Raw genomic sequence first — 24,976 nt, 5'->3', positions numbered from 1 at the left:
TGGACAAAAATGCCAGGTCTCAGCAAACTTTTACTTTGAGTCTTGAAATCAGGTAATACTATCCATACAACTCAGCTTTTATTTTTCGAAGTTTTAGTTATTCTGGTTCCCGTGTATTTCCACATAAGGTTTAGAATTATGTACTCAATTACTACAAGAAATCCTGCTAATTACTACATGGAATTATAGTAAATCTATAAATCATTTTAACAACAAAACATGTCAGCAATATTGAGCTTTCTGACATAAGCAGGGAGTTCCACTTGTTTAGGTCTTCAATTTCTCTCTGCAGTGGATTGTTTCCAGTGTGGCCTTTCACATCTTTTGCCAGACATAGCTATTTAAAAAAAATTTTTGATACTATTGCAAATAGAACTTTCAAAAGTTTCAATTTCCAATTGATCATTGCTAATATATATAAGTAAAATTCATTTTTACATATTTTTCTCCTGCCACCTAGCTACACTTAATAATTCTAGTCATCTTTTTCCCATATCTTGGGAGACTCCATTAGATTTCCTACACAGATAATCATATCTTTTGTGAATAAAGACATTTCTACTTCTTTTCCACTCTAGTCTCCTTTCTTTTTCTTCCCTGGTTATACTAGGTAGTATATATTACACTATCAAGTATGAGTGTACATCCTTGTCATGTTCCTGATATTGAAACCATACCGTTTTTCACAATTATATACAATGTCAATTGTACATTTTCTACAGATGACTTTTATCAGATTAAAGAAAGTTATCTTCTATTCTTCATTTGAGAGCTTTAATTAGAAATGGATGCTAAATTTTGTCAAATGTTTTCTCTGCTTATATTGAAATGGTCATATGGGTTTGACTTTTTTCCTATATTTTTCTTTTTAATACAGGGCAGAGATGACTACATAATTGATGGGGCCAGTGGAAAATAAAAATGTGAGGTTACTCAGAATGTATAAAAAGAAGTATAGTAAAAAGTAAAATAAATTATGTTTTTTTCTTTTAATATATTTTATTACTTGTAAAATATAGGTATAATAGTAATACAAAACAACATAAATTTACAATCACAAAAAAGTTTTGTTGTAATAACTTTAAATAATACAATAATTACTAATAGTTTGTTAATATATCTTGACTGATCATAAGATTTTCTGGCACTCTTTTTGCAAATTCATTTATTAAGTCATCAAAATTTATATTTTTAGCAACTTCATTTTCAATATGTAATTGAAAGTAATATATATTCTTGGCAAATGCAAGATAAGTAATTTTTGCTATTTTTTATTTGAGAAGGTTGATTTTTTCAGCTGATGCAATCATTAGGGACCTGTTGGTTCTTTATACGTTGTGGCAATATGGGCTAAATTTCTGATTTCTAATACATTATTGTACAATAAAAGTTAAAAAAAATACAAGTTTTGGTAAATATAGACAAAGACTGGAATAGCAGCTCTCTGAAATTCTTCATGAATATTAGTTTTGTACAAAACTGAATTCAATTTTACATGTAAATTTATACAATGGCATTTTAATGTTTCCTCTGACATCTTGTATAAGAAACCAAAAATGGCTTCATGATTTGCATATAATTGGAAACACCTGTTTATGCAGTGTATTGCTGTATTTTCAAATGCAAAAAAAGCCTATTTTTAAAACTGATTTGTTTCAACCAAAATTTTATACGAAAATAATGTTCTCTCCCATCAAATGAAATTCCTATTTCTAAGCCTGTGGATATTTGCTTTGCAATGTTGCAGCAGTTCTTAAGACCAGAGAATCTGCACTCCAAAGAATTCTAGTAACTGCCTAGTGTCCCTTAACACAATGTCCACAAGTATGCTTTTATTTTCTAATACTTTACTGACAATGATGACTGCCTGAAAGCTGGAGGTTACTGTCCCAGTACTCAGCCCAGAAAATTAGTATTTCCTAAGAATGTCAGAGGGACAGACTTAGGGGAGAGACAAGCAAGCCAGCCTCACACTGTGGGTCCTCCTCTTTGGGGTGCAACTGTTTGTGAGTTTGCTGCTGCTGCAACCAATGCAGACAAAGGTCATTGCCTTAGCCACCTACACACAATTCCAGGACACTCCCAGGCCATACTACACAGACCAACAGCTTAGTAGGGCACTGCCTCTCAAGTATCCTGTCTACTTGCACACATAGTCCAGTGTCCATCAAACTTCACATACAAATCACAAGTTCAAAAATAAAACTGTGAAGAACTTCAGGATGGCAACAGCAGGGCATTAAGCGAAGCACAGGATCCCTTCTTACAAGAGTGCAGCAACATGTGACTGCACAGGTTACCTAACCATGAAGTTGGCTTAGACACAGGGAATTACACTGACTGCTTTTCAAATGATGAAAAAGCCTGCCAGGGATTAACCACATTTGGTCATGAGGTATTAATAACCTTGTTATATACTACTGGTTTCCAATCCCTAGAGTTTTTGAATTTATGTTCATGAAGGACACAGGTCTACAGCTTTCTTTCCTTGCAATGTCTCTGTCTGGTTTTGTTATTAGGGCAATGCTGGACTCAAAGAATGATTTAGGAAGTACTCCCTCTTCTTGAATTTTCTGGAGAAGTCTGTATAGAATTGGTACTATTAATTGTTTGCTGGAATTCACTACTGAAGCATCTGGGGACCTTTGTGGAAAGGTTATCTATTTGTTTTGGAGTAAGCAGTAGTAGCTGTTTATTTGGAGTAAACTGTTCATTTCATCAAAATCGTCAAATTGATAACTTACAGGTATAGTATTCCTTCACTTCCTTCATAATATCTATAGAATTTCAGTGATACATCATTCTTATTTTTGATATTGATAACCTGTTCCACCTAGAAGTTTATCCATTTTATCAATCTTAATGAAACAGCTTTTGATTTCACTGATCTTCTCAATTGTTTTTCTGTTTTCACAGATTATATTGTTCTCCATTTTGTTTTTTGTTATTTCTTTTCTTCTACTACTATATGGATTTGTCTTCATTTCTACATTCTCAAAGTGCAAGTAGCTGAGACCATTGATTTAGACCTTTCTTCTTATTCAACACAAGTTAATCTTCATAATATGTTTAATATATATTACACATAATACATTATATCCCATATATGAGAGACTTCATATATGCATTTACATATTGTGGAAACTTCATATATGCATTTACAGATAGTGGATATATACGCACATAATACAAGCACACACAATGCTTATTTGTGTTGCATAAGAAAGATCTCAAATTAATGACTTTAGGTGCTTCCACCTTAAAAAGTTAGAAAAAAGTAAATTAAACTCAAAAATAAGTAGAAAAAAGGAGTAAGGATCAAAATGGAAAACAATGAAATCAATGAGTATTATATGTATTTTATATTTCCTATATCTAAATTTCTTACAAGTAAATTTCCCATAAATTCTGTTTTCATTAACCCAAAGTTCAAAATACTTTCTAATTTCCTCTTCTAACTCTTCTTTGAGGCATCCATTATGTAGAAGTATATTCAGTTTCCAACTATTAGGGAAATTTTAGATACTTCTGTTACTGATTTTTAATTTAACTAAATTTAAACCGCTTATGGTGGGAGAAAATATATGACTTCAATCCTTTTACATTTATTAAGGTTTGTTTTGTAATCAAGAATGTGATTTACCTTTGTAAATATATACATTCATCTGCCCTTGGAAAGAATGTATATTCCACTGTTTTATTTGGGGAGGAGGGTGCAGAAGACATTTTATAAATGTCAAGTTATTTAGGGTTAAGTCTATTATATCTTTGCTCCTTTTTCATTTCCTGTTTTATCAATTATTAAAAGGATGCTAAAACCTCTGATTGTAACTGTGGATCTATTTATCCTTCCACGTCTATCAGATTTTGCTTCAAATATTTTGCAAATCTGTAACTAACCTAAGTTTAGGATTGTTAAATCCTCTTGATAGACTGATCTCTATCAATAAGAAAAAAACTTTATCACTGGTATTCCTGGCTCTGAAAGCTACTTCATCTGGCTGTCAGAGCACTGCAGCCTTGTGAATAATTCTACCATTCTATATCTTTTCCCATTCTTTTTGTTTATCTATTTGTCTCTGAATCTAACATGTTGCCTTTATAGGCAGCATAACTGGATCTTATTTTTATTTATCTTATCCAGAAATCTCCGCCTTTAAATGGGGTGTTTTAGACCATTTATATTTTCTGTGATCATCAATGTTTATAAAACCTTTAGTCACTGTACTTTTCAGTAATAGTACATATATGAATCTTCCAATAGTATATACTTCCTTTTCATAGCCTTTTTAGGCTGTGATTGTCATATATTTTAAATATGTTATAAATCCCACAATACATTTGATGTTATTTTTGTATAAAGTCAGTATCTTTTAGAGATTTACATAAAGAAAAATATCTTGTATACATATCCAAGTAGTCAACATTTCCTGTTCTTCATCCCCCTGGGTAGATCCAGATTTCCATCAGACATCAGAACACTTCTTGTGGTGCAGGTCTGCTGGAGAGGAAATCTTTCAGCTTTGTTTATCTGGAACGTCCTTATTTCTTCACTGTTTCTTATAGCTATTTTTACCAAGTATACAACTCTACATTGAGTTTTTTTGCTTTTAAAACTAAAATTAATGTTCTACTATTTTCTCTGGTGCCTCATTTAAGGAGAAATCTGCTATCATCCTTACCTCTGTTCCTCCATAAAACATGTCCTTTATCTCTGGCTGCTTTGAGGATTTCATTTTAACACTGATTTAGAGCATTCTGGTTATGATTCATGAGGCTTGGTGTAGTTTTCTTCATGCCTCCTGTGCTCAGGGTTTGATGAGCTTCTTAGATTGGTAGGTTCCCATCACATTTGGAAATTTTTTAATCATTCTTAAAATATTGTTTGCTGTTCTTTTCCCACTTTCCTTTTAGAGACTCCAATTCCATGTGTGTTAGAGACTACTTGAAATTCTCCTAAAGCTCACAGGGGCTTGCTTTTATTTTTTGGGACAGAGTCTCATTCTGTCGCCAGGCTGGAGTGCAGCGGTGCAATCTCGGCTCACTGCAGCCTCCGCCTCCCATGTTCAAGTGATTCTCCTGCCTCAGCCTCCCGAGTAGCTGGGACTACAGGCACCTGCCACCATGCCCAGCTAATTCTTCTATTTTTAGTACAGATGGGGTTTCACCATGTTGGCCAAGATAGTCTCAATCTCTAGACCTCGTGATCGACCCGTCTTGGCCTCCCAAAGTTTGGGATTACAGGCATGAGCCACTGCACCCGGCACAAGGGCTTGCTTATTTTTCAAATATGCTTTTTCTCTGTTTCATTTGGATGGCTTCTATTACTCTGTGTTCAAGTTCACTAAACTTTTTCTTCGGTAATGTTTAAACTGCCATCAGTTTTTGCCCTATGTGTTACTCTTTTTTCAGAAGCGGGGAGACAGGGTCTCACTCCGTCACCCAGGCTGCAGTGCAGAAGTGCAATCTCGGCTCACTGAAACATCTACCTCTCAGGCTCAAGTGATCCTCCCACCTCAGCCTCCCAAGTAGCTAGGACCACCACAGGCATGTACCACCACACCCAGCTAATTTTTTTGTTGTTGCATTTTTGCTGCAGACGAGGTTTCACCATGTTGCCCAGGCTGGTCTCAAACTCCTGAGCTCAGGAGATCCACCTGCCTTGGCCTCCCAAAGTACAGGGATTACAGGTGTGAGACACCAAAGGCTGGCCATGTATTTTTCATCTCAAGCATTATAGTTTTCATTTCATTTCTAGAAATCTGATTTCTATCTTTTCTGTTATACTGAATTCTGATTTGGGTTCTTTTTTTAAATCTTCCGTGTCTCTACTTAAGTTTTAGAACATATAGAACCCAATTATAATACTGTTTTCAATGAACTTGTCAGTTAATTCTACTATCTATGGCAATTCTGAGTCCATTTCAATTTCCTGGTTAGTCTCTTTGAGAAAGCTCATGTTTTCTCATATGTCTGTAAGTCTGGTAATATTTCAATGGATGGAAGACTGAGAGTTTTACTTGGTTGGATGCTGGGTACTTTTGGCTTCCAATAAATATTTTTGTGCTTTGCTCTAGGATGCACTCAAGTCTCTTGGAAACAATGTGACACTTTCAGGTCTTGCTTTTATGATTTGTTAGGCAAATCTGAAGCAGTGCTCAGTTTGGGGAACATTAATCCTCACCACGGAGAAAAGACCTTTCTGAACACTCTACCCAATACTCTGAATTACGAATTTTTCCACTCTGGCTGGCAGGATCAGTCCTTTTCCAGGCCCTATGTGAGTACTGCGTACTGTTTCCTCTGATTCTTTTCAAAAGTTATTTCACTCATTTCCTCATATACATGAGCTGATTAGTACTTTGCTGAACATTCATGGAGGCCCCTTTGCAGATCTCCAGACCTCTCTCTGTGTGCATCTATCTCTTGCAAGGCAACAGCACCTCTCAATCCCCACAGCTTCAAGTTCTAAGAAAGAACTGCCAAAAGGCCTTGAGCCAGCTTCCTCCACTACCCCAATTAAAATATCCAGCCCAGTCATGGCAGTCTGAGAAGAGTGGAGTACAATGCCCACCTAGCTCATTGAGAACAGATTCCAAAATAAACCAAGAATACCAGAGACTACTGCCCCAACCCAGATCCCTGATCATTAAGTACAGTGTCATCCATCAGAGAAAAGCAAAACACTGCTGTAGCCTCCAGATCCCAAATAATGGAGCAGGACTTTCACCTAGGGCCAGCTGTCAGGACAGGACAGAGAGTTCCAAAACTCTCCTCCAGAAAACTCACTTTGTTCAGAACAGAGTGTGGGTGAGTGCAAGCCTGAGGCCACCCTCAAAAAGGATGGAAATTCAATGATAACCAATTAAGAAGAGGGTGGCAGTTCTATGACAGAAACAAGCTAAACCACAGACCAACTGAAAGTTTACTGGAGAGAGCAAGGGAAAGAGATGGCTAAGAAGAGACATCCAGGGTAATTAGATGTGTTCCTATCTACCAGAGACACTCACACAAATGCATACACAGATTCTCCACAGTAATGATTTTTAAATTTATGTTTTCTAGGAGGTGACTTTCAGAATGGCAACATAAAAAGCAAACTCAAAGCCTCAAAGACAACCCTCTAGAAAGAACCCAAATTTAACAAGAGCAAACTAAGAGCAACATATGGTCCAGGACAGTGTTGAAAACAACAGAGCAGTATGTCAGCAATCAGTAGAGGCTATCAGCAAAGTGTAACACCAACAGAGGCAGACAGGCTAACACAGCCATCACAGAAAGAGACACTCAAAGAGAGCACTGTTAACACCACTGCCATCCTAAAGGCAGTGTGCATTTCCAAGGCAGAGCCCTCTGACAAGCAACATCAGTGAGAACCCAATGGGAGTGAAAAAGCTTCTCTCAAATAGTACAGTCAAGTCACCTAATAAGAAACAACAACAAGCCTAGAGAGAATAGAAAAACCACTATCTAGAGAAAGCACAAAGTATTCTCTAAAATGTCTATTCTTCAACAAAAAAATTACAAGACATACAAACAAATGGGAGACTGTCACCTATATACAGGAAAAACAGTAGGCAATAGCAACTGCCCTTGAGAAGATCTGGATATCAGACTTAGCTGACCTCAAAGCAGCTATTATAAATATGTTCAGGCCAGGCACAGTGGCTCACACCTGTAATCCCAGTACTTTGGGAGGTCGAGGCAGGTAGGTCACCTGAGGTCAGGAGTTCAAGACCAACCTGGCCAACATGGTGAAACCCTGTCTCTACTAAAAATACAAAAATTAGCTGGGTGTGGTGGCAGGCACTTATAATCCCAGCTACTCTGGAGGCTGAGGTAAGACAATGGCTTGAACCTGGGAGGCAGAGGTTGCAGTGAGCTGAGATCATGCCTCTGAACTCCAGCCTGGGAGACAGAGCGAGACCACATCAAAATAAAAAATAAAAATAAAAATGAAAACAAATATGCTCACAAAGAAACACTACTCAGAAAAGGGAGGTATGATGATGCCTCATCAAACAGAAAAATATCAGTAAGAAGACAGAAAAGAATACAATGAAAATTCTGGATTCAAATATTATAACTGCAATGGAAAACTCACTAGAATGACTCACCAAAAGATTGGGCTGGGCGGGGTAGCTCACGCATGTAATCCCAGCACTTTGGGAGGCCGAGGCAGGCAAATCACCTGACGTCAGGAGTTCGAGACCAGCCTAACCAACATGGTGAAACCCCGTCTCTACTAAAAATACAAAAAAATTGAGCATGGTAGCTCACGTGCCTGTAATCCCAGCTACTCTGGAGGCTGAGGCAAGAGAATTGCTTGAACCCAGGAGGCCGAGGTTATAGTGAGCCAAGATAGTGCCACTGCACTGCAGCCTGGGCAAAAAGGGCAAAACTTCATCTCAAAAAAGAAAAAAATAGAAAAAAAAGGTTGTAGCTGGCAAAATAATCAGTAAACTTGAAGATGGCTCAATAGAGATTAAGTAATCTAAAGAACAGAGAGAAATAAGAGTGATGAAAAATGAAGAAGCCCTCAAAAAAATGAGGAACACCATTAACTACACCAATATATTCATAACAGAAGTACCAGAAGGAGTGGAGAAATAATCAAGTAGCAGAAAAAATATTCAAACAAATGAATGGCTATGCTCACTTTGTAACACATATACTAAAACTGGAACAATACCAAGAAGATTAGCATAGCAGCTACACAAGAATGACACACAAGTTCGTGAAGTTTTCCATTATTAAAAAAAAAAAAAAAAAAAGACGCCAAAAACTTGCAAATCTGTTGACGAAGAGAAAATCTTGAAAGCATCAAGAGAAATACAATTCCTCACATGCAAGGGAATGTCCTAAGATTTACATACGGCTTCTCATCAGAGGCAGTAGAGGCCAGAAGGAGGCAGGATGACATATTCAGTGTACTGAAAAAAAATTTTTTTTGATAACTTGTCCCCTAAAATAGCAGAACTATTTGCAAAACGGAGGGTGAAAATTTAAAATCCTCAAATTAAAAAACAAATAGAAACCAAAAAAACCTGAGAATCCACTGCTAGTAGACTAACCATAAAAGAAAGAAAAGAAGTTCTTTAGGGTGAAAACAAGTGAGTCCAAACACTAGTTCAAATCCACAATTATTGTGGGTAAAGGCAATGATACGAGAGAGTAAAAAAGGCACATTTTTCTTTCTTTTCTTACCCAATTTAATAAGCAAATATGTATAAGTCAATGTTTATAACTGCATTGTTGGACCTATAACATATATAAATGCAATATATTTAACAATAAGGCAGGCCAGGCACGGTGGCTCACGCCAGTAATCCCAACACTTTGGGAGGCTGAAGCAGGAGATCAGTTAAGCCCAGGAGTTCAAGATCAGCTTAGGCAACATACTGAGACCCCATCTCTAAAAAATAAAATTAGCTTAATTAGCCGGGCATAGTGGCACACACGTATAGTCTCAGCTACTCAGGAGGCTGAGGTGGGAGTATTGTTTGAGTCCAGGAGGCTGAGGCTGCAATGAGCTGTGATCCTACCACTACACTCTAGCCTCACAATGACTCAGAGAGACTCTGTTTCAAAAATAAATAAATACATTTATAAACAAGGAAACAAATAATAAAGCAAAAAAAAAAAAAAAGAATAAAGCAAAAAAATAAACAGAGTGGCTGGGTGTGGTGGCTCACGCCTGTAATCTCAGCACTTTAGGAGGCCCAAGTAGGCAGATCACCTGTGGTCAGGAGTTAAGAGACCAGACCGGCTAACATGGCAAAACCACGTCTCTACTGAAAACACAAAAATTAGCTGGGTGTGTTGGCGCATGCCCGTAATCCCAGCTACTCGGGAGGCTGAGACAGGAGAATCACTTGAACCCAGCAGACGGAGGTTACAGTGAGCCCAGATCATGCCACTGCACTCCAGTCTGGCCGACAAAGCGAGACTCCATCTCGGGGAAAAAAAAAAAAGACAGAGGAACAAATCTGTGCTAGAGTAAGGAAATTACCCTAGATGGTAACTCAGAATCCACACAAACAAATGAATTAAAGCAGAAATGATGAATAAAGAGGTTAGTATAACAAACTCTATGAATAGATACTCCCTATCTTTCTTTCAGCTTCTTTAAAAGGCATCAACACATGAACACAGGGAAGGGAACAACACACACTGGGGCCTGTTGAAGGGTTGGGGGCGAGGGGAGGAAACTTAAGAGGATGGGTCAACCACCATGGCACACATATATCTACGCAACAAACCTCCACGTTCTGCACATGTATCACAGAACTTAAAGTTAAAAAAGAAAAAAAAAAGACATCAAATGACATAAAGTAACAATTACAGGTTGAGTATCCTTTATCTCAAATGCTTGGCATCAAAAGTGTTTCTGACTTTGGACTTTTTCCAAATTTTGGAATGTTTACATTATACTTACTGGTTGAGCTTCCCAAATCCAGAAATCTAAAATCTGAATTACTCCAACAAGCATTTCCTTTGAGCATGTTGAGCATGCTGGCACTCAGTTTCAGATTTTGGAGCATTTGAGATTTTCGGATTTGGGATGCTCAGCCTGTATAACAATATATTGTTGGATTTTAAATATACATGTACTACATATAAAAATAACAAATGGAGAAGATGAAATAGAGCTATGTATAAGTACTGTTTCTGTATTTTACTAGAGTTAAGGTAGTAGAAATCTGAAGTAGATTTTGATAAGGTAAGATTTATTAGGTAAGTTCTAGAGCAACCACTACGTAAATAAATTTTCAAAGGGACACAGTAATTTTAAAAATTAAAACGTTATACTAAAATATATTCATTTCATGTTGTGTACACATAAACATACAGAGTGGAATGAGAGACACTGGAGACTTGGAGGGGTGGGGAGGAGGGTGAAGGATAAGAAATTACTTGATGGCTGCAATGTATACTATTCTGTTGATGGCCACACTAAAAGCCCAGACTTCACCTCTATGTGACATGTCTGGGTAACAAAACTGCACTTGTACTCTCAAAACCTATAAAAATAATAAAATAAAATATACTCATGTCATGTAAAAGAAAGTAGAAGTAAAAGGAATTAAGTATCAAAAAAGTACAAGACCGAAAACAAAAATGGCAGAAGTAAATCCAACTATAGATGCTCCTTGACTTACAATCAAGTTACATCCTGATAATAGTCAAATTAGTTGAAAATACTGTTTTTCCACTTAAAATGGGAATACATTCTAGTAAAGTTAGAAAAAATATAAGTTGAACCTTCATAAATACTGAACATACAAAGGGGTTTCAACCCAATAAACTCATTGAAAAGTTAAAAAAAAATCATAAGTCAAACCACTGTAAGTCAGGAACCATTTGTATAGCAATAACAACAGGAAAAAGGGAATGATTTGAAAATCCAATCAAAAAGTAATAATTCTCAGGTTGTTGAAAGTGTGAAAATCCAAACATGTGCTGTCTATAAGAGACTGAAAATTTGAAAACAGAAAAAGGTATATCAGGCACATGGCACCTATAAGGCTGGAGTAGCTATCCTAATATCACACAAAATACACTTCAATACAAAAATTTTACTAGGGATAAAGAGGGGAATTTTATTAATATAACAATAAAAGGGTCAATCAATAAAGAAGACATAACAATTCTAAGCATATGTACTACTAACAGAGCCTCAAAGCATGTGTAGCAAAAACTGACAGAATTAAAAGAAAAAATACACAAGTCTACGATACTAACTGCAAACTGTAATACCCCATTTTCAATAATAGTTAGGACAACTGGGCACAGTATAAACACAGAAACAGAAAATATAGACGACACTCTAAAGCAAACCAGATCTATGAGATGTAGACAGAACATTCCACTCAAAAACAATGGAATAAAGTATTCTTCAAAAGTACACATGAAACATTCCGCAGAATAAATTTCAAACGATTCTCTGACCACAGTGGAAATTACAAATCAGTAAGACAAAGGAATTGTGAGACTGCACAAATGTGCACAAATTATATAACACATTCCAAAGTTAAAAAAAAAAAGAGTCAAGCAATAAGAAGGGAAATTTTAAAAAATGCTTTGAGATAAAAATGAAGACATACTCAAGCTTATGGAACACAGATAAAGTAATGCTTAGAGAGAGATTTGTATCTGTAATAACCATATTAAAAAAGATCTCAAATCAATAATTTTCCACCTTAAAACACTGGATAGGAGCAGCAATACAAACCCAAAGCAAGCAGAAGGCAGGAAAGCATCAAGATTATAGAGTAAAAATTAATGAATTAGAGAACAGAAAAACAATAGCTGATTCCTGGAAAAGATCAACAAAATATACAAACCTCTAACTAGACTGACATTGAAAAAAAAAAAAAAAGAAGATTCAGATTACTAAACGTAGAGATTAACGATGTATTTATTACTAGTACTCTTACAGAACTAAAAATAATTACAAAGAATGATAGGAACAATGTATGCCAACAAATTAACTTCAACAAAATGGAAATATCCATAAAACAAAAACGACTAAAACCAACTCAAGAAGAAAAAGAAAAATCTGAAATGACCTATGCAAGTAAAAAGAGTGAAGTTGTAAATTTAAAACTCCCCATTACAGGTGGGATGCAGTGGCTCATGCCTGTAATCCTACCACTTTGGGAGGCCAAGGCAGGCGGATCACTTGAACTCAGGAGTTTGAGACCAGTCCAGGCAACATGGTGAAACCCCATCTCTCCAAAAAAACATACAAAAATTTAGCTGGGTGTGGTGGCATATGCCTGTAGTCCCAGCTACTTGGGAGGCTGAGGTGGGAAAATTGCCTGAGCCTGGGAAGTCAGGCTGCAGTGAGCCATGACTGCACCACTGTACTGCAGCCTGGGCAATATAGTGAGACCCTGTCTCAAGACAAAATACAGACAAGAAAACTTCCCACTACAAAAACAAAAACAAAACACAGATCCATATGGGTTCAATGGAGAATTTTATCAAACATTTAAAAAGAATTATCAATTACTCAAAAACTCCAAAAAAAGAAGAAGAAACACTTGCCAGCTCATTCTATGATCCCAATACTACACTGGTACCAAAATCAGACATGAAAAAAACTACAGATCCATGTGTCATGATTACAGACCTATAAATCCTCAACAAAATACTAGCAAATTTCGTATAATAGTATATAAAAAGGATTACATACAGTGATCAAGTGGGATTTATCCTAGTAATGAAAGTTTGGTTTATCATTTGAAAGTCAATTAATACACATTAAGTAGAAAAGAAACAATAACCACGTGATCATCTCGGCATCGAGAAAAAGCATTTAACCCAAACCAATGCCCATCTTCTCTATAAAAACTATCAGCAAACCAGGAATAGAGTTAAACTTCCTCAGCCTGATTAAAGGCATCTACAAAAAGTCCACCACTAACATCACACTAAATAATGAAAGGTACAATGATTTTACTCTAAGAACAAAAAAAAGACAAGAATGTCCTCTTGCTGGTTACACATCACACAGGAGATTCTAGTCAAGAAAAGCAAGGGGAATGGGAATTCAGATTGAAAAAAAAAAAAAAGTGAAACTATCTGTATTTGCAGTTGACTCCTCGTGCATATAGAAAATCTTAAAGAATCTACTAAAACAATATTAAAACTAATAAAAGAGTTCAACAATGTTGCAGGGTGCAAGTTCACTAACAACAAACAAATCATAAATGAAATTTTAAACAGAATTCTGGCGGGGCATAATGGCTCAAGCCTGTAATCCCAGCACTTTGGGATGCCGAGGTGGGTGGATCACCTGACGTCAGGTGGTTGAGACCAGCCTGGCCAACATGGTGAAACCCCATCTCTACTAAAAATACAAAAAAAGTTAGCCAGGCATGGTGGCATGTGCCTATAGTCCCAGCTACTTGGGAGGATGAGACAGCAGAATCGCTTGAATCCCAGAAGCAGAGGTTACAGTGAGCCGAGATAGTGACAATGAACTCCACCCTGGGCATTAAGAGCAAAACACTGTCTCAAAAAATAAACAAACAAACAAACAAATAAATTCCATTTACAATAGCATCAAAAAGAATAAAATACTTATAACTGTAATCAAAGAAATACAGAGCTTATAGTCTGAAAACCACAAAACAATGATGGAAGAAATTAAAGACAGTCTAAGTAAATGGAAAGGCACTGAATAGTGTTCATACGGTTAAGATGGCAATAACTGCCAAATTAATATCTAAATTCAACACAATCCCTACCAAAATCCCATCTGCCTTTTTGAAGAAACTAACAAGCTGGTCTAAAATTTCACGTGGAAATTTAGGGAACTGAATATAATCACAACTATCTTAAAAAAAAAAATAGAAAGTTAGAAGACATACACTTCTCAATTTGAAAATTTGCTACAAAATTACAATAATCAAGATGGTATGATACTGGCATAGAGGTAAATGTGAAATAAAATTGAGAATTCATAAATAAACACTACTATATATTATGTTCAGTTAGTTTTCAACAATGATGCCAAGACAAGACAATTTAATGTTGAAAAATCACCTTTTCGGCTGGGCGTGGTAGCTCATGCCTGAATCCTAGCATGTTGGGAGGCTGAGGCGGGCAGATCACAAGGTCAGGAGTTTGAGACCAGCCTGGCCAATATGGTGAAACTCCATCTCTACTAAAAATACAAAAAAATTGGCCAAGCGTGGTGGTGCATGCCTGTAATCCCAGCTACTCAGGAGGCAGAGGCAGGAGAATTGCTTGAACCTAGAGGACGGAGGTTGCAGTGAGCCAAGATCACGCCACTGTACGCTAGCCTGGGCAACAGAGTGACATTTTGTCTCAAAAAAAAAAAAGAAAAAAGAAAAATCACCTTTTCAAGACATGATGCTGAGACAACTGAATATTTGTATGCAAAACAATCAAAATTATTCCTTTCCTCACACCATATACAAAAACTAATTGAAAATGGATCACAGGTCTACATTTAAAAGCCATTACTTAAAGAAAATACAGGAGTGGATCTTCATGCTCTGGGGATAGACAAAGCCCTTTTAGATAACATACCAAAAATACAAGCAACAGAAGAAAAAACAAATTAGACTTCATGGAATGAAAACTTATTTTTCTATCAAGTACAAAGACAATAAAATGACAACCCACAAATGGGAGAAAAACATTGGCTAATAACATATGTAATTAGCGACTGGTACACAGAGTATGTAAAAAACTCTTACAACTCAACAATAAAAGGACAAATAACACGACTACCTAAAGAAAAAAGGAACCGATTTTTCTATATTAAGCTTCTATCCTTCAACTTTGCTATAAAGACTTAATAGTTTTGGGAGTTCTTTAGAATTTCCTCCTTAGGCAATCATGGCGGCATGAACAAAGTTAGTTTTATTTCTTCCTTGTCCATCTGTATGCCTCTTACTTTGTTGTCTTATGGCATTACCTACAATTTCCAATGAGATGTTGAGTAAGAGTAAGGAAACGGGACATCTTGTTTCCTTATCTTAGGGAGAAAGTACCCAGTGTCTCACCATTATGATCTTAGTAATAATTTTTTTGTAGATTTTTTTTTTATTCAGTTGAGGAAGTTCCTCTCTATTCCTATTGTGTTCAGTTTTATCGTGAATGGGTGTTGGATTTTATCAAATGCTTCTTGTCCATCAATTGACATGACATGGTTTTCTTCTGTAGCCTGTTGATGTGGCAGGTTACATAAATTGATTTTTTTGTTTGTTTGTTTGAGACAGTCTTGCTCTGTTGACCAAGCTGAAATGCAGTGGTGCAATCTCAGCTCACTGCCACCTCTGCATTCCAGGTTCTAAGCAATTCTGCCTCAGCCTTCAGAGGAGCTGGGAATACAGGCACACTCTACCACGCCCAACTTATTTGGTATTTTTAGTAGAGACAGGGTTTTACCACATTGGCCAGGCTGGTCTCCAACTCCTCACGTCAGGTGATCAATCCGCCTCAGCATCCCAAAGTGCTGGGATTACAGGCGTAAGCCACTGTACCTGGCCACATTAATTGATTTTCAAACTGTGATCAGCCTTGAGTGGTCATGGCATCAAATTATTTTTATACAATGTTGGATTCTATTTGGATTTTTGCATCTATATTCATAAGGGATATTAGCGTGTGGTTTTTCTTCTTTGCAAGGTCTTCATATGCTTTTAGGATAAGAGAAAAAACAACTTTTTAAAAAAGTGTTAGGAAGATTCCCTTTGCATATCTTTTCTGAAAGACACTGTGGGGAACTGGTATATTTCTTCCTTAAATGTTGCACAGAAATCACCAATGAAACCAAAAAAGTCTGATAATTTATTTTCTTTCTTTCTTTTCTTCCTTTTCTGAAAGCTTTATGGATTCAATTTATTTTACTGATATTGGTCTGTTTGAATGGTTTATTTATTCTATGTAAGTCTTGGTAGTTCGTGTATTTCAAGGAATTACCCATTTCACCTAAGTCATGGGTTCAGGAGAAGCCAGGAATAAAGGCATCCTGTACCAAAACTATCTAATTGCATTACAAACGCAAAAAAAATAGTATCAATGAAGGAACCCCTTCAATGCAGGAGGAAGTCTTGACCTTAATTACTTCGGAAAGAGATAGAAGTCTGTGAGACTAAAGGCAAATCTGCACATAAGTACTGTATTTTAGTTGACAAAATTTTAAAATTATTTTCCACGTGGGTATGATTAACAATTCTGACAGTGCTATACACGTATACAGGGAAAGAATAATGATAGTAAATGGAATGCCAGGCATAGTGGCTCACATCTTTAATCCCAGCACTTTGGGAGGCCGAAGTAGGTGAATTACCTAAGATCAGGAGTTCTAGACCAGCCTGTCAAACAGGGCAAAATTCCATCTCTACTAAAAACACAAAAATTGGCTGGGCATGGTGGTAAGCACCTGTAGCCCCAGCCACTTCGGAAGCGGAAGCAGGAGAAATACTTGAACTCAGGAGGTGGAGGTTGCCGTGAGCTGAGATCACACCACTGCACTCCAACCTGGGTGACAGAGTGAGACTCCACCTCAAAAAAAAAAAAAAAAAAAAAAGAAAGAAAGTAAATGGATGATGGATGGTTAGAGCCAGATTTCTTACTGTTGGATATGGTAATTTACAGTGAAGCAAGGGAAGAAAGTTAGAATGATCCATGTGGTAACGAAGAGTTGAAGGTATAAGTATAAACACATGTTTAGCTTAAGAGAGATACAGATGGTTACATGTAGAACTATTTATAAGTAGGTATATTACATGGATTATACATATGCATATTTCCCTGTTCTGTCAGCTGAGATGGCCACACCCTAGCACACCATTAGCCCCTATCTTGGTTTCTAACACCATTCTCAAATAATAGGAACCAGGGTTACATGAAGAAATGGTGGCTGATTTCAGAAAGGGAATATATAAGATGAGCCTGGACCATCTTGTAGTGAAAGAAAGAAAGTGCTCTAAAAAACAACAGCAACAAAATTCATAAATCTCCACTTCTTATGTGTGAGTTGTGCAGAGTAACATTGTTCCAATGTGTACAATATGGAAAATAGGAAAAAGATGTAACTTCATAGCGGACAAACTGTATGTTTGCCGAGACATTTAAGGCCAACATCAAAAGTCATAAAACATGGTGACAGTATGCATGCTTGATATGTGACAAAAAAGGTACTTTACCACTGTGGCCTTTTTCCCCAAAACCTATAATCCCAGTCTTATCTTGAGAGAAACATAAGACATTCCAATAAACGGGATTTATATATACCTCACCAGGACTCCTCCAAACTGTCAAGGTCATCCAAAACAAGGAAAGTCTGGGAAACCACCATAGCCAAGAGGAGCCTAAAGAGACATAACAACTAAATGTAATATGGTGCCCTGGAAAGGATCCTGGAACAAAGAAGGACATTAGGTAAAAATCAGCAGACCCTAAATAAAAATACAGACTTTAGTCAATAATCATGTACCAATGTTGTTTCAACAGCTGTTGCAAACGTACCATCCTAATATATTAGTAACAGCAGAAACTGGGTAAATGGCAATTCTCTCTACTATCTCCCCAATTTTTCTGTAAGTCATGAAATAAAGTAAATGTTTTAAATAGACAAAGGAGATACATAAATAGCCAACAAGTATGTAAAAAGATGTTCAACATCAGGCCGGGAGCAGCGGCTCACACCTGTAATCCCAGCACTTTGGGAGGCCAAGGCAGGTGGATCACGAGGTCAGGAGTTCAAAACCAGCCTGGCCAACATGGTGAAACCCCATCTCTCCCAAAAATACAAAAATTAGCTGGGCGTGATGGTGGGCACCTGTAATCCCAGCTACTCAGGAGGCTGAGGCAGAGAACTGCTTGAACCCAGGAGACAGAGGTTGCAGTGAGCCGAGATTGCACCACTACACTCCAGCCTGGGCGACACAGCGAGACTCCATCTCAAAAAGAAAAAAAAAAAAAAAAAAGATGTTCAACATCATTAGCCATTGAGAAATGCAAAAAACCACAATGAGATACCTCTTTACAACTACTGGATTGGTATAATAAATAATAATAATAATATTAATATAAAGTGTTGGCAAACTGGAGAAACTGGAAAATTCATGTATTGCTGGCAGGATTGTAAAGTATTGTGGCTGCTATGAGAAACAATCAGGCAGTTCCCAAGAAAGCTAAACACAGAGATACCGTATAACCAGCATTCTACTTCTAGGTATATATCTGAAATGACTGAAAATACATGTCCATGTGAAAACGTATACATGAACAATTACAGCAGAATTATTCATAATAGTCAAAAAATAGAACTAAAACCAAATGTCCATCCACTGACAAATGGATACATAAAATGTAGTATATCCATACACCATGTTATATGGCCATAAAAAACAAATGAAATATTGATACATGCTACAACATGGATGAACCTTGAATATGTTATGCTAAGAAAAAGAAGCCAGGCAGAAAAGGTCACAGACAGTTCCATTTTTATGAAACATCCAGATTAGGCAAATCCACAAAGACAGAAAATTCAATTTTGGTTGCCAAGGGCTACAGGAAAGGGGAAAGAGAAAGTAATTGCTAATGGATATTGGCTTTGTTTCAGGGATGATGACAATGTTCTAAGAAACACTGTCGGCTGGGCGTGGTGCCTCACGCCTATAAGCCCAGCACTTTGGGAGGCCTATGCAGGCAGATCACTTGAGGTCAGGAGTTCCACACCAGCCTGGCCAACATGGTGAAACCCCATCTCTACTAAAAATACAAACAATTAGCTGGGCATAGTGCTGCATGCCTGCAATCCCAGCTATTCGGGAGGCTGAGGCAGAAGAATTGCTTGAACCCAGGAGGTGGAAGTTGCTGTGAGCCGAGATCGCACCACTGCACTCCAGCCTGAGCGACAGAGTAAGATTCTGTCTCAAAAAAACAGTTGTCGCCCAGGTGTGGTGGCTCACGCCTGTAATCTCAGCACTTTGGGAGGCTGAGGTGCATGGATAACCTGAGGTCAGGAGTTTGAGACCAGCCTGGCCGACATGGTGAAAATATAAAATCAGCTGGGTGTGGTGGCATGTGCGTGTAATCCCAGCTACTCAGGAGGCTGTCTAATCCCAGCTACTCAGGAGGCTGAGGCAGGAGAAATGGCTTAAACCTGGGAGGCAGAGGTTGCAGTGAGCTGAGACCACGCCACTGCACTCCAGCCTGGGCAACAAAGCAAGACTCCATCTCAAAAAAAGTTAAAAAAAAATTGTCAGGAAGTTTGCATAATCCTGCAAATACCCTAACAATGATTGATTTATACACGTAAAACTGGTGGAGTACAGTATGTGATTATATCTCATATAATTCTCAAAAAAATTGTTTCTTATATACTTGTTTCGTGGTGTGTAAATAACACACAACTGATATTATGCATTGTTCTTACAGCCAACCACTTCACTAAACTAACTGATTTTAGTAATTTAAATCACTTCTGTGTAACATTTACTTTTGCTTGTACAGATAATCAAATCGTCTGCACACAAAATGAGAATTTGACTTCCCAACCTTTATTTTTTTCTTGTCTGTGTAATGGACAGTAGATCCTATATGAGATTCAGTAAAACTGCTGATAGAAGAGATCCAGCATCTCTCATATAGAAAGTGTGCTGTGATTTTTCAACAAATAGTGTACAAAATGTTTTTGGCCATTACCTTTATTTTATTTTATTTTATTTTACTTTTTGAGATGCAGTCTTGCTCTGTCGCCAGGATAGAGCACAGCGGTGCTATCTCGGCTCACTGCAACCTCCATCTCCAGGGTTCAAGTAATTCTCCTGCCTCAGCCTCCCGAGTAGCTGGAACTACAGGCGCGTACCATCACACCCGGCTAAATTTTTTGTATTTTAGCAGAGATGGGGTTTCACCATGTTGGCCAGGATGGTCTCCATCTCCTTACCTCATGATCTGCCCACGTCAGCCTCCCAAAGTGGTGGGATTACAGGCGTAAGCCACCACACCCAGCCTATTACCTTTATTAAAGATTAAGAAGCTGAATTATTTATAGTTGGTAGGCAATTTACAAAACTTTTTATTTGAAGACAATTCTTTTTTATTTTTGAGGCAAGGTCTCACTGTGTCACCCAGGCTGGCGTGAAATGGTGTCATCACAGCTTACTGCAGCCTTGACCTCCTGGGCTCAAGCAATCCTCCCACCTGAGCCTCCCAAGTAGCTGGGACCACAGGCACACACCACCACACCTGGCTAATGTCTTTACTTTTTGTAGAGATGGGGTTTCACCATGTTGCCCAGGTTGGTCTCAAACTCTGGAGTTCAAGTGATCCACCCACCTTGGCCTCCCAAAGTGCTGAGATTACAGGCATGTGCCACCGCACCCAGCCTGGACACAATTCTTAAATTGATATGCAGCTCGAAGAAATAATGAGAAGATTCTGTATATCCCTCACACAGTTTTCTCCATGGTAACAATTTGCAGAACTACAGTTCAATATCAGCCAAGAACTGACATTAATTCATTCAATCAACTTTATTCAGACTTCGCAAGTTTCACATGCATTAGATGTATATATCTAGTTCTATAAATTTTGCCACACGTATAGATTTTTGTGAAAATCACAACATTGGTGATACAGAACAGTCCCATCACAAGGATCCCACACATGGTAGCTACAGCCATCTCCCACCCTCTCTGCCTTCCTAACACTGGCAACCACGAATCTGTTCCCCATCTCTATGCTGTCATTCAAAACTGTTACACAAATAAAATCATGAGGTATTATGATAAACAGCCTAACTGCATTTGTGATAATTGGTTGCTAATAGATTTCAAATCCCACCCATCTCCCCTATTACCCTACATTTGGGCAAGCCAATAAAAAAGCCTAGGTGGTCCCTCCGTCAACACCAGTAGGAAACTCAAACCAAACAAACTCCATCCTTTCTGTGTGCGCTCACCCCACCCCAAATTCCTAATGACAAGCAGCCATTCTTTCTCCCTTCTTTTTCAATCCACATTTAGACCTGCTTAGGAGCCTTCTCTGGTCTCCCTAGAAACCTGTCTCTATAAGTGATAAACTTTATTATACTCTTGATATCATTACCAGTTTTGATATCTAAACCAAACGTGGGGGGTAGGAGGGTTCATCCCAACTCTATGGGATGGACCAGAACAAATATGTAAATTTTTGAGATTGGGTTTTTTTAAAACTCAGCTTAATCTCTTGAGATTCATCCATAAGGTTACATGTATTGGTCATTCATTCCATTTTAATACCAGGTAATACTTCATGGTATGGACACACCACACATTATTTATCATTCAAAAACATCTGGATTATTCAGGTTTGGGCTATTACCCATAAAACTGCTATGAAATTTTTTTGATGGAACATAAGTTTTTATTTCTCAAGGATAAATGTCTAACAGTGCAACTAGTGGTTCACATGCTAAGTTTGTTTTTAGTTTTAAATGGAACTGACAAAACTATTTTCTAGAATGACTGTAGCATTTTACATACCATCAAAAATGTACGAACAATTCAATTTCTCTAAATCTTCACCAGCACTTGTATTATCACTTTTATAAGGCAGGTCAAATAAGAGCATGATAAAAACATCTCTCATTATGACAAGTCTGGCTATAAACCTCTTTGCATTTATCCTCCTATGAGTTTGTTGAGCTTCTTGGATGAATATATTAGTGTTCTTCAACAAAATGTGGGTGTTTCTGCGAATTCTTCAAAAAACTTTTCTTTCCCTTTCCGTTCTCTCATATTGATACTCCCATTTGTATATGCTGGTGCAACTAATGATATCTATTTCCTAAGGTTTTGTTCATTTTTCATTATTTTACTGGCTTTTCCTCAAATTACACAATATACATTGATCTGCACCAAACAATCCGGTTTCTGCCAATTTAAATGGCAGTTATTACTGTGTTGCCTGTTGATAGTCCCGTGCATGGGTCACATTTTTCCTATTTCTTTGCATATCTCATTTTGTTGTTGTTCTTGAACGGACAACAGGTCCACTCAGTTAACAATGTTGAGTGACATAATCAAATGGTGGAGTACACAGCTCCAACCTGTCTCCCCACAGAAACACCAAAAACCAAGAACTACAAAAACCAACCTTGTTAGAACTCTGGAAGACAATTAAAGGTTTACAGTAACCAAGTGAATGCTAAATCAGGAAAAAGGCAACCTCAAATGGTGGCAAAGTTTTGTGGCATTTTTACTTTACAAGAGAGCCTCATTAATATTATGAGCTGATATCTCCTCAGAGATCAATTAAAGCCCTGAAGACAGATGGATGACATATATAAATTGCTGAAAGAAAACAACTATCTGAGAATTCTCTAGCTAGTAAAACTATCCTTCAAAATGAAAGAGAAATGAAGATAATCCCAGATCAACAAATGCTGAGAGTTTGATGTTACTAGGCCTGCTATACAGGAAACACTAAAGGGAGTCTTTCAAGATGAAATAAAAAGAAATTAGATTCAAATCTGGATGAAAAAATAAAGATTTCCAATAAGGTTAACTATATAGAAAAATATAAAAGCCAGAATCATTGTATGTTTGCTTTGTAACTCCATTTTTTTTACTTCCTGCAGGACTTAAAAGATAAACGGATAAGAACTAAATATAAATTTACATTATGGGCACATAATGTATAAAGACATAATCTGTGACAACAACATAAAGGGGATGAGAAAGGTGCTAGGTAGAAGCAAGTTTTTCATATGATATTGAAGTTACAAGGGAATCAATTTAAACTAGATTGTCACGAACATGAAAGTAATCCCCATGGTTAATTACAAAGACAATATCTAAAAAATATACACAGAAGGAAATGAGAAGGGAATAAATATAAAAATCAGGCCAGGCATGGTCTCATACCTGTAATCCCAGCACTTTGGAAGGCCGAGAGGGGTGGATCACATGAGCCCAGGAGTTCAAGACAAGCCTGGCCAACATGGCAAAACTCCATCTCTACTAAAGACACAAATATTAGCTGGGTGTGGTAGCACGTGCCTGTAGTCCCAGCTATTTGGAAGGCTGAGGCATGAGAATTGCTTGAACCCAGGAGGAGGAGGCTGCAGTGAGCCAAGATCATAACACTGCACTCCGGCCTGGGCAACAGAGCAAGACTTTGGTCTTGGGAAAAAAAAAAAAATGAAACGTAAAGAAGGTAGTAATAAAGGGAATATGGGACCAAAAAAGGTATATAACATACAGAAAACAAAAATGCAATATGGCAGAAGTGCTTCCTTGTCAGTGATTACTTTAAATAATTGACTGAACTCACCAATCAGAAGGCAGAGACTGGCAGAATGGATTTGATTTGATTTTTTTTTTTTTTTTAAAGACAGGGTCTTGTTCTGTCACCCAGGCTGGAGTGCAGTGGCACAAACATGACTTACTGCAGCCTTGACTTCCTGGGCTCAAGGGATTCTCCTGCCTCAGCCTCCCAAGCAGCTGGAACCACAAGTGCACACCACCACACCCAACCTTTTTTTTTTTTTTTTTTTTTTTTTTTTTTAATAGAAACAGAGTCTCACTTTGTAGACCAGGCTGGCCTCCAACCCCTGGTCTCAAGAGATTCTCCCAAAGTGCTGGGATTACAGCTGTGAACCACCTAGCTTCAGAACAGATTTTTTAAAAACATGATCAAACTACATGTTGTCCAAAACAAACTGACTTTAGATCCAAAGACACAAATAAATTAAAACTGAAAGGCTGATAAAAGATATTCCAAGAAAATAGCCACCAAAAGAGAACTGGGGTGGCTATACTAATTACACCCAAAACTGATTAAGTCATAAGCTGTTACAAGAGACAAGGAAGGATACTTTATAGGATATAAAAATTGTAACTACATATGTACCAAGCAGCATCTTGAAATATGTAAAGCAAACACTGACAGAATCCAAGGGAGAAACTGACAGTTCTTACAGTTAATAGTTTTAGACTGAGGCTGGGCATAGCAGATAGCAGCTGTAATCCCTGAGGTTTGGGAGGCCAAGTTGGATCACTTGATGCCAGGAGTCCAAGACCAGCGTGAGCAACATAGTGAGACCCCGTTTCCACCAAAAAAAAAAAAAAAAAAAAAGATTGCTGGGCATAGTGGGCATGGTGGTGTACAGCTGTAGTCCCCTCAGGAGGCTGAGTGGGGAGGATCACTTAAGCCTGGGAGTTCGAGGCTGCAGTGAGCCATAATTGTACCACTGCACTCCAGCCTGGGCGGCAGAGTGAGACTCTGTCTCTTAAAAAAAAAAAATACAAATGCAAATGAATAAAATGAATGAATGATACATATGAATACAGATACAAAGCTACACACACACACACACACACACACAAATACTAGTAAAATATATTTAATGGTATATTAAGAGGACTATACACCATGACCAAGTGAGCAAGGGGGATTTATCCTGGAAATGCTTGTGTGGTTCAACATAAGA

General features: G+C 37.5%; 1 protein-coding gene and 1 non-coding gene across 2 annotated transcripts in view; one reads left to right on the top strand and one right to left on the bottom strand.

Annotated features, from left to right (window-relative positions):
* Window positions 1–24,976, bottom strand: part of LOC699759 (uncharacterized) — a 45,694-nt gene that overhangs the window by 3,975 nt on the left and 16,743 nt on the right.
* Window positions 8,652–8,757, top strand: LOC114670189 (U6 spliceosomal RNA). The gene has a single exon (XR_003719673.1). It is a non-coding gene; the product is annotated as a U6 spliceosomal RNA (small nuclear RNA).

The sequence above is a fragment of the Macaca mulatta genome, chromosome 9 (genome assembly GCF_049350105.2).
Source record: "Macaca mulatta isolate MMU2019108-1 chromosome 9, T2T-MMU8v2.0, whole genome shotgun sequence".
Taxonomy (NCBI): Eukaryota; Metazoa; Chordata; class Mammalia; order Primates; family Cercopithecidae; genus Macaca; species Macaca mulatta.
The sequence above is the reverse complement of the archived record's forward strand: the minus strand, read 5'-3'. Positions and strand labels throughout refer to the sequence as shown.